The sequence below is a fragment of the Sciurus carolinensis genome, chromosome 19 (genome assembly GCF_902686445.1).
Source record: "Sciurus carolinensis chromosome 19, mSciCar1.2, whole genome shotgun sequence".
In the NCBI taxonomy this organism is placed as follows: Eukaryota; Metazoa; Chordata; class Mammalia; order Rodentia; family Sciuridae; genus Sciurus; species Sciurus carolinensis.
The window spans coordinates 4,404,723-4,421,229 of NC_062231.1; the positions used below are offsets into that span (position 1 = coordinate 4,404,723).

At 38.6% G+C, this 16,507-nt stretch overlaps 1 pseudogene; it reads right to left on the bottom strand.

The window, feature by feature from the left end:
- Positions 1-4,634: 4,634 nt before the first annotated feature.
- LOC124971148 (vomeronasal type-1 receptor 48-like) overlaps positions 4,635-16,507 on the bottom strand; it is a 135,356-nt pseudogene continuing 123,483 nt past the window's right edge.

The window sequence follows — 16,507 nt, forward strand, 5'->3', positions numbered from 1 at the left end:
AAATCTGTGAGGAATGTCTTGATTTTAAATAACTCTAAATATCATTGCAGTGACCAGGAGGCTGAGGCAGGAGGAACACAATTCAAAGCCAGCTGCATCAATTTATCCAGGCAGTTAGCAACTCAGCAAGACCCTGTCTCTAAATGAAACACAAAAATGTGCTGGGGATGTGGTTCAGTGTCTAAATGCCCCTGGGTTTATTCCTCTGTACCAAGAAAACAATATTCTTCTAAACGACTTTTTTTTTTTAAATTTTTGCTACCATGAATAGTGCTGCAATGAAAATGAAGTTTAGCTATTTCTTTGACAGAATGATTCCAACTCTTTTAGATGTATACTCACAGTTATTACTGAATCACATATTAGTTTTAATTTTTTTTAAATGACTTTGCAAACTATTTTTGAAAAAATATTTCCAAATTTATATTCTTATCAGCAGCTGTACAAAGGTTTTGTTTACCCATTTCTGTCCCTACCCACGGGACATCAATGGAGGACAGCGAACCTAAGACAGAAGGAATGAAAGGGACAAGAGACACAGGGAGTGACAGCAAGACAGGAATTCTGATCAAGCTGCAAATTTTTATTGTTATCACGGGTATTTATGCTGAGGGAATGAGGGGTATGATGAGACGCAGGCTGGTTGGCTGTGTTTTTCTTTTGGGCTCCTGATAAGGTGCAAGTTCACACCGGCGGGAAGGTGAAATCCCAGAAGAGAAGTGGGGGTGGCGCCATAGGCAGAACTATCAGCCGGGAGGGGGGAGGAGCGTGCATCAGCTGCAGGGTGCCTGAGTCAGCTGCAGGGTGTTTGCGCAGGGGAGGCAACCGCAAAATGTTCCCTGGGCTGCTGCTTATCATAAAGGTCAGAATGTTCTCAGAATGAGAACTTCTTCTTGGTCCCTGACATGCCATCATTCTTGACTGGAGTTTAAAAGGGTCATCAGCACAGGAGAAAGTAGTTTTATGAAATTATGGACTAGTTGAGTGGAGCATATTCTGAACCATCAGATTCTTACCTGCCTGTACTTCTTGGCCTATGCCCTGGAATCATTGCATTAAGAATCAAGGAACCCTGAGCCTTGCACATGCTATGCACATGCTCTACCACTCTTTAGTAAGAGAATGTAGAGGCTCCAGGGAGGGAGGCCCAGAGACCCAGAGACTTCCACATCCAGGAGTTCCAGCCCAGATACCCAGGCCCAGATCAGTCAGGACCCAGCCCACAGTCTAGTGCCCATGCTGCAGCTGACCATCTCTCAACATATGGAGGCACCTCTGTCCACTAGCAGGAATTATACCCCTCCTGCAGGCCACCATTCCTAGAGGGGCAGCACCCATCTTGGGTCACTACATTATCAAGTTCCTCCAAGACATCAGGCTACTGAAGACTAGGAGGTTAAACAGTATTGTATAGTTTTATTGTAGAATTTTTTATTAGTAGTAATATTATGATTATTTGTATTATACCTACATTTTTTTCTTTTATTAATATTTTCTCATCCTATTTTCCTCTTATCTATCTGTCTCCTTGGAGACTTTTTGTCCCTTTTCACATGCTAACAACCAATTTCTTTGAATTCTGCTTCCACTACTCCTATGATGTAGTACCTCTATAGACACACTTCTTATCTCATTAACATTATATCCTACATGCTCCCCAATCCTTTTTGTTCAATGTTAGAAACCATGGTCCTTATTGCAAACGTATTGGCTAAGCTGTAGATATTAATCAAACAAATAATCTGTTTATTATGATAATATGGTTATATCTTAAAAGAAAATATCTGAGTTAAGGATGCATATTGTTTGTATGGTGTGCTGCTAATATTCATCTCTCACTTCAAGGTGAGTTATTGGAAACATACAGGGACACTATAAGTCTATAGGAGGAAAACTGCAATATCTCAGATTTGCACTCCTAGAGGGGAAGATACATGAACAATATGAGAAAACAAGGGAAGAAAGTGTGCCAAACAAACCTAGATGTTACATCAATAAAATCCAGTGACAGCATGGCAGAAGAAATGTCATAAAGGGAGTTCAGAATGTACATAATTAAAATGATCAGCGAAGCAAATCATGAGATGGTAGAACAAATGCAGGTATTGAATGATTGCACCAATCAACAGTTAAAAGAGCAAAAGCAGGAAGCAAAGGATCATTTCAATAAAGAGATGGAGATTCTGAAAAAGAAAAAAAACCAACAAATTCTTGAAATGAAGGAAACAATAAACCAAATTAAAAACTCAATAGAAAGCATAACCAATAGGCTAGAACACCTGGAAGACAGAATCTCAGACATTGAAAATAAAATATTTCATCTCATTTTTTGTAATATGGAAATGTGCAGTTCTACAATACTTGATACTCCCCTTGATTCATCCCCCAAAATCTAGTATGTTGTACATTGATTCCTGTTTTTCTCAAGAAATTATCTGATTTCACTGTTGATTTTTTTTCGCATGATTGGGTAAAAGGTGTTGTATAATTTCCACACTTTTATTATTTACAATTTTGTCTTTCATTGATTTTCTTTTCATTCTATTATGCTTGTACATGTACTTGATGTGATCTCAGTGTTTCTAAGATTAAGGAGTCTTGTTTGTGACCTGGTATGTGTCCTCTTCTGAGCACTGCCCTAAGCACATCAGAATAGTGTAATCTGTTGTTGGTGGGATGTTTATTTATCTCTTAGGTACTTTTGTCCTAGTACTGTTTAGAGCTACACCTTGATGTGAAGTATAAAATTGATTTCTTTGTTATATTGTTGTTCATTCATCTTGAATTCTGTTAATTTTTTATTGATTTTGAAGATTGAAATTATATTAGACATTTGTAACCGTGAAACCTTCTTGATGGGTTGATGTCCTTGTCAGTAGGTGATGGCCTTCATCTCTGACCATTTGTGATCTAAAGTCAAAGCTCTCATTTTCAGGTGCTCATGCTATCTTGCTTTTCCTCTGCAAGGTGCAACATTTCCTGTACTGTCATCCTGTCTATGTCCTTCCACCTAGAGTGTTCATATTTTACAGAGTTCATACTGGTATTTTATTAGGTGTGTTTATTTAACCACCCTGTATCAATTCATGGGTAGCTACATTTATTCATAATAGTTATTGATAAAGACTTAGATGGACATTTTGTTCATTGTTTTTAGTACTGAAATTCTTTGGTCCCTTTTCTCCTGTTTTCTGTGTTCCTTTTCAGTTGTTTTTTTAGTTTTTATATTTTTATACTTTGCTTCCATCACCTCTTACATTTTTTCTATAGGCATTTCATTTGAGAGTAATTTATATTTGACTAATTCTTCTAATTTAAATAGAATGTATTCCAAGTGTATAATTATTAGAACACTGATGTCATGATTAGGAAAATTTTCATGTCTGACTTCATGCTTAAATTTGATGTTTTGACCTCATCTACATTTCATTGAAGAAACCATAACATTAGAATGATCTACTGCCATTCTTAAATTCTTTCAAAGTCTGAGTAGCACAGAGATGTACTTAACAGAATTCATTTGAAGAACATCATTCTTGGTTGAAATTGAGAATAAGATTTGAAATTTTCAAACCCATTTTCAAATCATTGGGTCACATTAGCTCTATGTTTTAAAGTTCACCAAATTACAGTGTGGCATATTTACAATCTTATCACTTACTTTTTAATTTTGGAAAGAATATATTCCACAACTAGGTTAAAATCATTGAAAATCCTTTTATTGTGATAAAATATCTATAACATAAACATTGTGACCATTTATTCAGTGTAGTATTAAGTGGCATTGAATCTATTCCCATTTTGCACAACTTTTAACACCATCAATTTTAAGCACTTTTCTTCTTTCTGAATAGAAATTCTGCATGTAACAAATGAAAGTCTCCCACTGCTCACTTTTTTGGGTCTCTAGAATCCCATTCTTTTTCTATGTCTATCAATTTACCTATTCCAACTTCTGCCACATTTAAGTACATTTATACAGTATTTGTTCTTTTGTGCCTGACTCACTTCACTGAGTAGAATAACTCTAGGGCTCGACTATGTGACACCGTGGCAAGAATTTTCTTCATTTGAAGAGGTAATAATATTCCAGAGTGTGCAGAAGCCATGCGTTGTCTTTATATTCTTATGGTTTTTCACACTGAGTTGTTTCCACCTTTGAATATTTAAAACTTGATTACATGAGCAATGGTACAGAAATGCCATTTTAACACCCTGAATGTAGTATGCAAGTGTGCGTGTGTGTTGGATCATGTGGTATGTTATGGTAAAATGTTTACATATCTAGTTTGGAAAATTACAGATAACTAAGAAAATGCAATTATGGAAAACCATTGGTAATATTGTATCTGAAAATAGTTTCAGAATACCCAATCAAGAAAATTGACATCCACCCCACAAGACCCACTTTAGAACCCAGTAAGAGAAATCAAACCCTGGTCATGTCTCAAAGAGGCCTGTGGTTTAATTTTATTTTATGGACATGCCATCAACACATATAAAACTAGATGGGTTTAACAGAAGAAGCACAACTTGATATTGCAGTTATACCAAAACTGCCTTGATAAACCATTCCAAAGAAAGCACTTTTTCTAATTTAAAAGAAATTATCTCTCACTGGCTAATCAAATATTTCATGTATTCCCCCACACATATCTCAAAACACTAATTATATGTTTTTCAGTGACAATAAACACCAAAGGACTGAATGAGGCATAGCTATGGGTCACAAGAACCTGGATACAGTAGAAAATTGGATCATCATTCAGTGTAATTCTCTCATAGTTGATAATGCTGTCCATAATGGACATGACCACAAAGCAACTCAAGAGCAGAAGGATTGTCTATGTAGCCCTCAGTTCTGGGGATAATATTGGAGAGAGTCTGGTGCTGTGAAGATGCTGGGACAGTCTCTTATGCCTGCACAAGAGAGCCACCATGTATCCATTTGAGATGGTCATTATTCCTATAAGTGTGGCTTCCCTGAAGGTCAACATGGTGGCAAACATGTGTCCCAGAAAGAAGCTTATGGGCAAAAGAGAGCAGGATTCTGTGATATAAATTAAGTTGTCTGAGGTCAAATGGGGGGTAGCAATAATGGAGATTAAGAGGTGGCTACCAAAGAATGAATTGATGACACACAGGAAAAGAAGGAAAAACAGGTTTCTATGTGAGGATTTATGTTTGAACTTTGCCAAACATGAGTTTCTAGGGCTGAGGGTGATGGCCTGGAGGACACTCAGTAGGCAGGTGGTACACATGGAGAAAACCCTAAGCAACCTGTACAGGTAGATAAGTAATTTACGTGTCAGGTCACCCCATCTTCCCCCTTGAGGTGTAAAAATGTCAGCAGCTATGAACCCATTGATGAGCAGCATTACCAGGTGAATTAGTGCTAAGAGACCAATGGACAGGTCAGTGGGCTTAGGTCTGTGCCTTGTGAAGCACAAAGATATATGGAAGAAAAGAAGAATGATATTGGACACAATCCCAATGCCAATTTCAGAATATACAGTGTTTCTTAGGTGAGTATCACTGTACAGGTTGTTGTTTTTGCTTATGTTATGAGGGAAAATACTACTGTGAACACCTTAGGAGACAAATTAGAAAAAATGTCTGTTTCCTGTCATCAGGAAAATAAAAAGTATTCATCCAAATGTATCTTAATTCTATGTGAAATCTCAATTCTGGTGCTGGGCACAGTGGTGCCTGAAATCCCAGTGACATGAGAGGCTGAGGCAGGAAGACCACAAGATTGAAGTCAGTGTGGGCATCTCAGTAGGAGCCTGTCTCTAAGTACACAGTAAAAAGTCCTGGAGGTCACTTGGTGCTGGTGCACTTTACCACCAAGCATGCCTTAGCACAAAATCCAAAAAACAAATAAAATATGAGTTCCACCTCACACCAGTCAGAACCCATCCCCATACTCTCCCTTGTCCCCAAACCTCCCAGTCTTTACTGACTTCTATCTGCCACTGAGGCCTCCACAATGGTATACATAATGGTACTTCCATTTTCTTGTACATTAGGAATTATCAGTCAAGAACGTGGTAGACTCTGTTAATCTCAGTGAATTGGTTGTCTGACATGGGAGAATTGTAAGTTGTAGACCAGTCTCAGCAATTTAGTCTGGTCCTAAGCAACTTAGAGATACCCTTTCTCAAATTGAATAATAAAATGAACTGGTGATGTGACTCTGTGTTGAGCACTCCTGTGTTCAATACCTGGTAACAAAAGAAAAATGAAAAACAGTAAAGCATTGCCATATATTTGAGAATATGATTCCTTCCTGTTACCTCATGCCTGAGATTTTCTGGGGCAAGGCAGAGTATCACTTGATTTTTCTGTGCTTCTTTTTTTCAGGTACATAATAGTAGGCCCACAGTTTTGGACGAATGTGAGCTTGGCTGATTGAAGGAAACTAGAAATGAGTCCCTCCAAAACACAGAGTGTCCACAGATGAGACATGCAGAGAGTTATTTCATGTTAATACCATGTTAATTCTTTCTTATTTAGTGTCAGACCAAATATTTATAATATATAAACAAGAAAATGTTGGTGTGAAGCCTGAAGGCAGAGGGATTGAATATGTATATGAGCTGTCATTTCCAATAGTTTAGGTTTAAGCACTCTTTGGTGCTGAGGACTAATCATCCCAGCTATCAACATAAATAGTCATGGTATGTATATCCTAGAGATATTTTGTGTGAAGAAAATAAATTATGCACACAAACCTTGGAAATGTTTGTGGCACATAATGAACTCTAAAAATGGTGGCTTCTATTTTTCATATCATATACTTCTTCATGCATGGGATTTGGGAGAATCAATTCAACCTTTTTAATAACAGATCTCCTCCATTTTTGCCTGAAAAGAGAGGATATAAATTTGAAATTACTGCAGGGTGTGGTGGTGCATGTCTGTAATCCATGCATCCCAGGATCCTGAAGCAGGATGATCAAAACTTCAAGACCAGCCTCAGAAATTTAGCTAGGTTCTATATAATTTGGCAAGACCATGACTAGAAATAAAATATTAAGTAGGACTGGTGATGTGGCTCACTGTTTAAGTACCTGTGGATTCAATCTCTGATACCAAAAAAAAAAAAAAAAAGAAATTTTCAACATCGTAGAATGTTTACATTCAGAAAAAAACTAAATATATTTACTTCTGCCCATTGAATGCTGTGATGTGCCTATATATATCAAATTGTTTTAATCCTCAAGTAAGAATAACTAGCCTCTGCTAGAATATTCCAGAAATGATACCAAGAGCATAGATCACTTTTTTCTATTTTTAATTCATTATATTCAGAATAGTAAATAGAAGTTCAATTAAAGTAGACCTTCTTGCTCCATGTTAAGGTTTTAATTAAAGAACAAGTATCCAACCCAATGAAACATGGTCTCTAAGATGTTATATGCATTATAAATCAAATATAACATTTCTCCAGACTCAAGAGGACAAACTCTGAATTTTATGCTGGAAAATATGGTCAGTGTTCTGCTGGGACAATATTTCTTGGAGAGTGTGGTGCATTTATTTAAATGTCATCCATGTAAATTACATGGTATTCTAAAATCTTTGCAGTCACATAGTAAAAAGGAATTTTCATGTGAAAATCAAGCATATGAGTATAATTTCTTTTATGGCAGAAGTTCTGTAATGTAAGATTCTAAGGGAAAGCAAAAATGTCAATCACTCACAAATTCTGCACCATTTAAGAATTCGGACTTGACACAGGTATTTAGGTAAAACTTTTGAAATTGGAATTTTCTGAAACAATATTATATAGCATTATTAGAAAAAGGTAACTGTAATATGATAGATGTAATAAATTCCTGGTTAAGTGAAATTTACTGTAATATTCCCATTGATCTGTAAAGTTCTTGTATAAAATATGGCCTTGTTTTCCTATTCTCAGTCTCAGTAAAAATAAATCATAAAGAAAAACAATGATCAAGATGAAAAATATTGAAGTTCAAAAAATTCTCCATTCATCCAACACTTTTCAGTTGGTCCCACAGTAATCCCAGGAACACATAGTAAAATACCAAAGTCACACTCATCTTTGAGCTTTATGGTTCACAAAAAAAGGGTAACATGAGACTGATATGTACTGATAACAGTATAAGTCTGTTTTTGTTTGTTTCTTCCTCTAAAAATAAGCTTTCCAGTGTGAAAGATTACAAAGAATAAAATTTTGTTTTATTTTTGGTGCCAGGAATTGAATACAGTTGTTTTTAATCACTTAGCCACATTCCCAATTCTTTTTATTTTTTATTTTGAGACACCATCTGACTAAGCTCACTGGAACCACACTATGTTGCTGTCACTGGCTTCGAACTTGCCTCAGCCTGCTGAGATGGTGGGTCAAACAATATTAAGTAGACACAAATTATCACTTAATAACTAACATTTAAAAATAGCTCTCAAACTACCTTCACTCACGTGATTTCTGTGAAATACAATTTTACTTTAATTCAATTTAAATCATTTTTAAAACTTGAGCTGTCATCGATTTCTATTGTGTGCATGTATGAATACATAATGGTGAATTCCAAAGTTCTGTATCATTATAATGCACCAATAAAAATTAAAATAAAAACAAAATAAAGCAAATAATTCAACAAATAAATAAATTAAAAAAACCTCAGCTGTAGAAATACTTGACATTACAGAGCTCTTCAACAAGTATATTTCAATAACCTGTCAAACAGAGATCTTTATGGTATTAATTGCAGCATTCTTTTAGAAACTAAGTTCTATCAAACTAAATGTTTTAGTACTGTCAGAAGTGTACCAGATGCCATAAATTTGCATTAATATTCATGAAATAATAGCTCCAGTGGAGATTTAATAATCACTGGGTGTTCTGTCCAGCGGAACTGGCATGGAGAAAGGAGACACCACTAATCTTTAGTTTGATGAGATTTATTGCATCCTCCCTATTTCTCTGTCTCCTGCTTTCTTCTTCTTTTCTCTCCCCTTCCTCTCCTCTCCTCTCCCCCACTCCTAGCTTATCAGCCAGTCATAACAAAGCTTTCTCTCACACAGGAGAGCATTCATGGAAATGCCCAGTATAAAACTATCTAAATCACGAGCTGTCCACATGTGGCATGATTTTAGATAGCCAATCCTTGAGCCTGGTGTTAACACGTCAAAAGTCTCCAAGGAACTAGTAACAGCAAAACCAGCCTTTTAGGTACTTCCTTATTTTGGCATCCAGTGCCCTTTGGCTCACTACCAGGTGCCATCTTGTCCAAGATGGCCCTAAACAGCTCCCCCTTTATTTTATTAAAAGAAAAGAACAGCGACTGTGCCTGTCTTAGGTACCAGAGTCACACTTTATCCTTACACATCATTGGGAGTCAAAGAGCTGTTGGCATGATTTGATCCCTGTCTTAGGTTGATATAAAGTCCACCCTGTGTTTACCCATCTTTGACTACCAGTCCTGAAATTGGGAGAGCCAAATCTGTGAATAAGAGCCCTGATCCATGGCCAAAGGGCTTGCCATACCACTAAGACTTGCTGTCTTTGATGACTCCTTAAAGACAGCAGATATCTGAGTAGTAATAATAAAAGCAAGAACAACAATCCCATCATAGCAAAATTTCCATCCATTGTTTACCAAATTATAATGCTGAATGTAAGAAACTAATAACTTCTGGTATACCAGGGACCTTGACCTGAGTACTATTTATCACAAATATAGAATTCCTTAATAAGGTAGTCAAATTAGTAAACTCTTTAGTCCATGTCCCATTAAGCATGCTTCCAAGCTGTTTGGACAGATTTGCAGCAGCAGTAATATTAGAATAGGGTATAGGGGTAACACATAATGTTTGGGCATGCACTAGACAGCCTGTCTGTGTGGTAACAGTCAACATGTCCACTTGTTCTTGTAATGAGTCCACTCTTTGGTTTAGAATCAGGATTCCTGTGGAGAGATGTGTATTGATGTTTTCCTGGCTGTCAATGCTTCAGCAGTGGCTCATGACAGATTGTTGAGCACATGAGCAGTAGGAATAGCAGCTCCTATGGCAAGTCCAGCAGCAGTGGCAGCAGCCACAGCAGCCACCACAGCAACAGCGATGGCTATAATAGCTGAGATACCAAAATCTCTTTTTGCTCTCACAGGTAGGAAATTTCACTCACTATGATTTAAGGTCACTGGGACTTGAATAAATTTAGGAATTCTGGCAATCACAGCCAGAGGAAATAATGAAGCATCCCAACAACTAGATACATAACACTCTTGGTTAGTGTAGTTAATGACCTCAGTATCATTATCATTGTTATTAGTAATGTTAATATTAAACTTAGAAATGTTAGACAGAATGAACACAAACAGAGATGTGACACATATGAGAGTAGGGGGGAAAGATTGATAAAAGGAAGAGTAATTGGCCATGCACCCTGTATAACTGTAAACAGGGGTATCAACTCCCTTTATATAGGCTTGCATTATTCTGCACCTTTGTGGAGAGATAGAAAGACTGCCTCCCTGTATCATACTAATCAGACTAATGTCCATACAAGCAGACACACCACAAAGAGACCACATGGAAAGAGGAGAATAGTCATTGGTAGCAAAATCAGTATCTATAGCAGCATATCTATATGATGCATTTGCATTTTCCAATATTTCATTAACAGTTTCCCAATCTATGGCAAATGGCCCAAAGGAAAAGTAAGGAGTCACCTTGTAAGCCATAACATCCCCTTGACACCTATCCCATTTAATAGATCCAACATTGCCATTAGAAATTGTTGTACAAGTGGGACCCCATCTAGGCTGTTGTGTATAATTTACACTACCAATGGCCTTGGTTTTATTTAAAGCCAGGCCTTAATATTACTCTCCTTGATAATACCCATAAGAAAGATTCCAATTGGAAGCAAGCTGCACACAGGGCAAGATACCATTGGTGGTTTCTGAGGTGGCTAACCAGAAGAAGCAAAGACTACCCCTTGAAATTTAGACTAGTATTCAGTGGTTTTACAGTGGAATTAGCTGGTAGATAAGGGATACCTAGAAGTTCTGTACTAGGAAATAATTGAGGGAAAACTTGTGCGTCATGAGTGATATATCCCCAAAAGTTTTTGGAAGAGCTAACAACAGCAGGCTTACCACCATCACCATCATTTTGTGTTTCAGTGCCATTTTCTTTCTTATGGATAGTTCTTACCAAGCACGCTGGGACCCAGATAGGTTGTTGTTGGTCCTGAGGAAAAACACAAACAGATCCTTTCCTCTGAATTAATACTGGGTCAGGTCCTTTCCAGGACCCAGTCAAGATGTCTTTCCACATTGCTTGTGGATGACCATCAAACTTTCCACTAAAATGTCTATCAGCTGCAGTACAGCCCATAGCATCCAAATTTAAAAAATTGAGGGTGAATAAAGCAAGGTTAAGTCTGTTCTCGGGAAGGGCTAATGCCCCTATTCCCCCTTTTTGTTTAGTTAAGCAGACTTTCAAAGTTTGATTAGCACTTTCCACAATAGCTTGTCCTTGTGGATTGTAGGGCAATCCTGTAGAATGATAGATATTAAACTTTGAGCAAAACTGTTGAAATGAAGAAGAAGTATATGCAGGCCCATTATCTGTTTTAAATGATTTTGGCCTTCCCATAGTAGCAAAGGTTTGAAGGCAATGACTGATTACATCTTTTGTCTTTTCCCTTATATGGGCAGTAGCAAATATATATACTGAGTAGGTATCTACAGTTACATGTACAAATCTTAAAGTACCAAATTCAGGGATATGGGTGACATCCATCTGCCATAGATAATTTGGAAGGAGTCCCGTAGGATTGACTCCAAAATGAGGAACACATAAATGAGGTGCACAGGCAGAACCCTGTTTTACTATATTTCTGGCTTGTTCTTTTGTAAGGTTATATTTTATTTTGAGAGTAGTAGCATTAACATGAAAATCTTTATGGGAATTAATTGCTTCTTATACAATATTAAACACATGAGGATCTTCTGTAGCTGAGTCTGTAGTAGAATTTTCTTGAGCTAAAGGCCCAGGTAAGCCTGAATGTGCTCTGAAAGTGTATATATAAAGGTTCTTTGTGAGCCCACAGAAGAGTTTGTACTTGATAAAAGCATTGTTGTAAGGTAGATTGAGGACTAATCGGTCCAGCTGTCTCAAGTTGGGGCACAAGCTGGGCAATATAGAGACTGTCAGTATAAATATTTAAAGGTTTCTCAGGAAATGTTTGTAAGGCAGTTATTATTGCTTCTATTTCAGGTTTTTGAGCAGACTTATGAGAAGTAATAATAGTCTGTACTTTATCAGAAACTACTATAGTTGTACCGGAGGAGGAACCATCTGTAAAGATTGTTTTGCTGCTGGGTTAGGTTCAGCCTTAACAACCTGAGGGAAAATAACAGGATGTCTTTTGAAGAAGCTGACAATAGGTGAACTTGGCAAGTGATTATCAAATGTGACCATGGTGGAACAATAGACAATTGCCCAATCTTCATTATTGTAAACTAGTATTTCTATCTGTTTTGCCATGTGTAGGACAATAACTGTCTGAGGATGAACTCCAAAAACTCGGAAGGGCTGTCTTAAGTCCTAATGCAACTAGATTTGCCACCATCACAGGATATGGGGAAACAACATTTTTGGGGGACAGTGGCAAATGGATCCATATCAGGGGTCCAGTTTGCCACTATAGACCTGTAGGAGTATATTCAGAATCTAATACTATGAGAATAAAAGGCAAGGATAGATCAACTCTATCACTATGAGCATTTTCTAAAGCTTGTTCTACTAACCTCAAGGCTTTTCTACCTTCAGGAGTTAAATTTCTGGGAAATATAGGGTCTGAATATCCTTGGAGAATATCAAACAGAAGCTTAAGTTGACCAGTGGTGATTCCCAAATTTGGCCTTATCCAATTTATATCACCTAATAATTTTTGGAAATTATTTAGAGTCTTAAGCTTTTCTGTGGCTAATTGAATTTTTTGTGGCCTAACACAGGTATCTAATATTTGATGTCCTAGAAAGGTAATAGAGTTGCAGGTTTGCACCGTTTCTGGGGCCACATGTAATCCCCATTTTTGTAGGGTTTTCATAATATTGTCAAATACCCTCAATAAAGTCTCCTGTTCCCTATGAGCTAAAAGAATATCATCCATATAATGGAGACAATAAAGTTGTTTATAATTCTGTCTAATCTGTGATATAGCCTGGCCAACATATATTTGACACATAGTGGGACTATTTGCCATTCCCTGGGGAAGGACCACCCATTGGTATCTAGTATTAGGTCCTTCATTATTTAAAGAAGGAATGGAAAAGGCAAATTGAGGGCTATCCTCAGAATGCACAGGAATGGAAAAGAAACAATCTTTTATGTCTACAGAGATGATATGACAATGTTTTGTAATAGTAGCTAATGAGGAAAGACCCAGTTGTACCAGGCCCATAATCTGCATACTGGAATTTATGGCTCTCAGATCTTGTAAGAGTTTCCATTTTCCAGACTTCTTTTTTATGACAGAAATGGGTGTATTCCAAGGGGAAGTGGAAGAAATAATATGGTTTTCCTTTAATTGTTGACTAACTATTTCCTGGGTCGCCTCTATTTTTTCTTTAGAAAGTGGCCACTGGGGGACCCAGATAGGATTATTGGATTTCCATGTTATCTTTAATGGTTCAGTGACCCCCAATTTGGCCCATGAAGAGCAGCTGCTATTACTTGTCCTATTATGACTGCATCATTGATATCCCTGCAGACCTTTATATAGGTACTTAAATCTTTATTTTTCCATGGTCTTATAGTTTCTTTACACCATTTATTTGCTTGCTTATAAGCTAATTGTTTTATTAAGGGCATTGCTCATTCTGAATCCCCAAATACTCTAGCAGCAGTTTGGATTAATCTATCAACAAAATCTGCAAAATCTGAATCACCTTGGACAACTGTCCCTGTAAATCTCCTGTCCTTTAAATTAATTTCTAGGCCTTAGTGGCAGCAGCCGCAATTTGTGCGTACACCCCAGGATCATAAATAATCTGCTGTTGAATACTTTCATAGTTTTCTTCTCCTGTTAGCATTTCTACATTTCTTTGGGAAAAGCCTGCAGCAGCGTTACAGTGTGCTGTTTCTAATGAGGCTTCCTGCCATGCAATTTTCCACACTAGGTACTGCCCCCCCCCCGATAGTACAGTTTTACATAGCCTTTTCCAATCTTCCAGCACTAGATTTAGCCCCGCCACTGATTCCAACATACTAATTGTAAATGGGATCTGAGGACCATATGTAGCTACTGCTTTCTTAAAATTTTTTACTGTTTTGAAATCTAGAGGTTGGTGGAATCTTTGTCTATTTTGATCCTCTAGCACAGGGAAAATTTGTGGGACTGCTGAGCTTTCTTTAATGGGGATTTCTTCTCCCTGGGGTGAAAGACCCATCTGATTTATAGCATGAACTAACTCCTCTCAAGGGTACTTTGGGGGATATAGGGGGTAGGCTGCTTGGGGGGGGGCTGCTGCCTCCAGGAAGGGATTAGTGTTCCTTCCTGACATAACTGATGGGGGTGACCGTGTCCTTGATGCTCTTTCTAATTCCTCCCCGGTAAACCCCTCCTGCTCTTCTTCCTCTTTATGAGAAGTTATACTTAGTTGCTCCTTTATCTCTTCCAGACACATATTTCCTTCTACTAAAGTTTTTATTCTGCCTTTCTCAGATGTTAGACATTCTTTAATGAGCTGCCACATGGGAAAAGTACCTCTAGGTAATGGGGATTGCTTTTCTGCTTTGATAAGATCCTCTTTATGATGTTTCCATTGTGGAGTATTTAGGACTCCCTCTTCCAAAAACCAAGGACTAACCTTGGCCAATGTGGTTACATATGCTGTTACAGTAGATCGTTTTACGGCAGTCCCATTAGCCTTAAGTACATCCTTGTATGATCTTATCATTTGATTTTTTGACATCCTTGAACCCATTCTGGAGTTATGTGGCCCCTTTCCCAGGGTTATGTGGCCTCCTTTACTGGGGCTATGTGGCCTCCCCCTTATACACTCTGGCCAGAGATTTCCGGGAGGCTATCCTACAGTTTTCCTTTAGCTTACCTTAAGTTACTTAGTTTTCCTATAGCTTACCTTAAGTTACTTAGTTTTTCTATAGATTACCTTAAGTTACTTACCTGGGAGGATGCAGAAGGAGAAAGAAGTTCCCATACAGGCCACCACTTGTTCTGTCCAGTGGAACTGGTGCGGAGAAAGGAGACACCACTAATCTTTAGTTTGACAAGATTTATTGCGCTCTCCCTGTTTCTCTGTCTACTTTGTTCTCACTATCTTCCTTCTTCGTCTCTCTCCCTCTCTCCTCCCCCAGGCTCCTAGCTTATCAACCAATTATAGCAAAGCTTTCTCTTGTGCAGGAGAGCATGCAGAGGAATGCCAGCATAACACTATATAAATCATGAACTGTCCATGCATGGCATGATATTAGATACCTAATCCTTGAGCCTGGCATTAACACGTCATAAGTCTCCAAGGAACTAGTAAGCAAGCAGCCATTTTGGGTACTTCCTTATTTCGGTAGCCAGTGCCCTTTGGCTCACTGCCAGGTGCCATCTTGTCCAAGATGGCCCTCAACAGGAAAGCCTCAACCAGTGTGGAAGACTCACTGGGTGGGGACATCTTCCTGGGCAATTCTCCTCCAAGAAGTTCCCTTTTTTCCAGAACTACCACCTGGGTTGGGCAACCCTTCTCTGCAATGTTCCCAGGGATCTGGACCTACCTCCTGGGCCAGGTAGCATAGCCCTGCAATTGAGACTGTCCGTGAGCAGCCCTCCTCTGCGACATTTCCTTGGGCCCAGAACTACTACCTGGTCTGGGGGGCCTGGCCTTGTGAGGGACTCTCTCTTTGAGCAGCCCTCCTCTACATTTCCTGGGGACTGGATCTACTGCCCAGGCCTAGGACCCTCACTCTGTGCCAAAGCCTCTTGTTGGGTGGTCCTCCTGTACAATGTTCCCAGTTATCTGGGTTCATGACTGCAGTGGGGGAGTCTCTCTGGGCAATTCTACTCCACAAATTTTCCTGCATTCCAGGACTCCTGACCCATCCAGAGAGACTCGCCCAGTGGGAGAAACTTATCCAGCTGCTCTGAGTTGGTCCTGAGTCTCTCAATACCTCCTCTTCTTGAATCCTAAGTCCTATCAAAGGGGCTCCAGTCTCCTGTAGGTGTCTCAGAAAGGGAGCTATCCTTCCAATGATGATGGCCATGCCCTCAGGAATAATTCAAAATGCATACAGCAAACTCCAAAGAAGCTGGGGAACCCCAGTGAGGGTGCACTGAGGCAGCACAGAGGCAAGTGCAGTGTCCCTCAGCAGTAGGGGGGCAGGCAGACAGACTCAGCAATGGCGTCTGACCTCAATGTGGGGGTCAGGTGGGCCAGCTTGTTCTGCCAGATAGCATCTGACCTTGGCATCATAAGTAATTTTTAAATTTTTTTTTAGTTGTAGAATGACA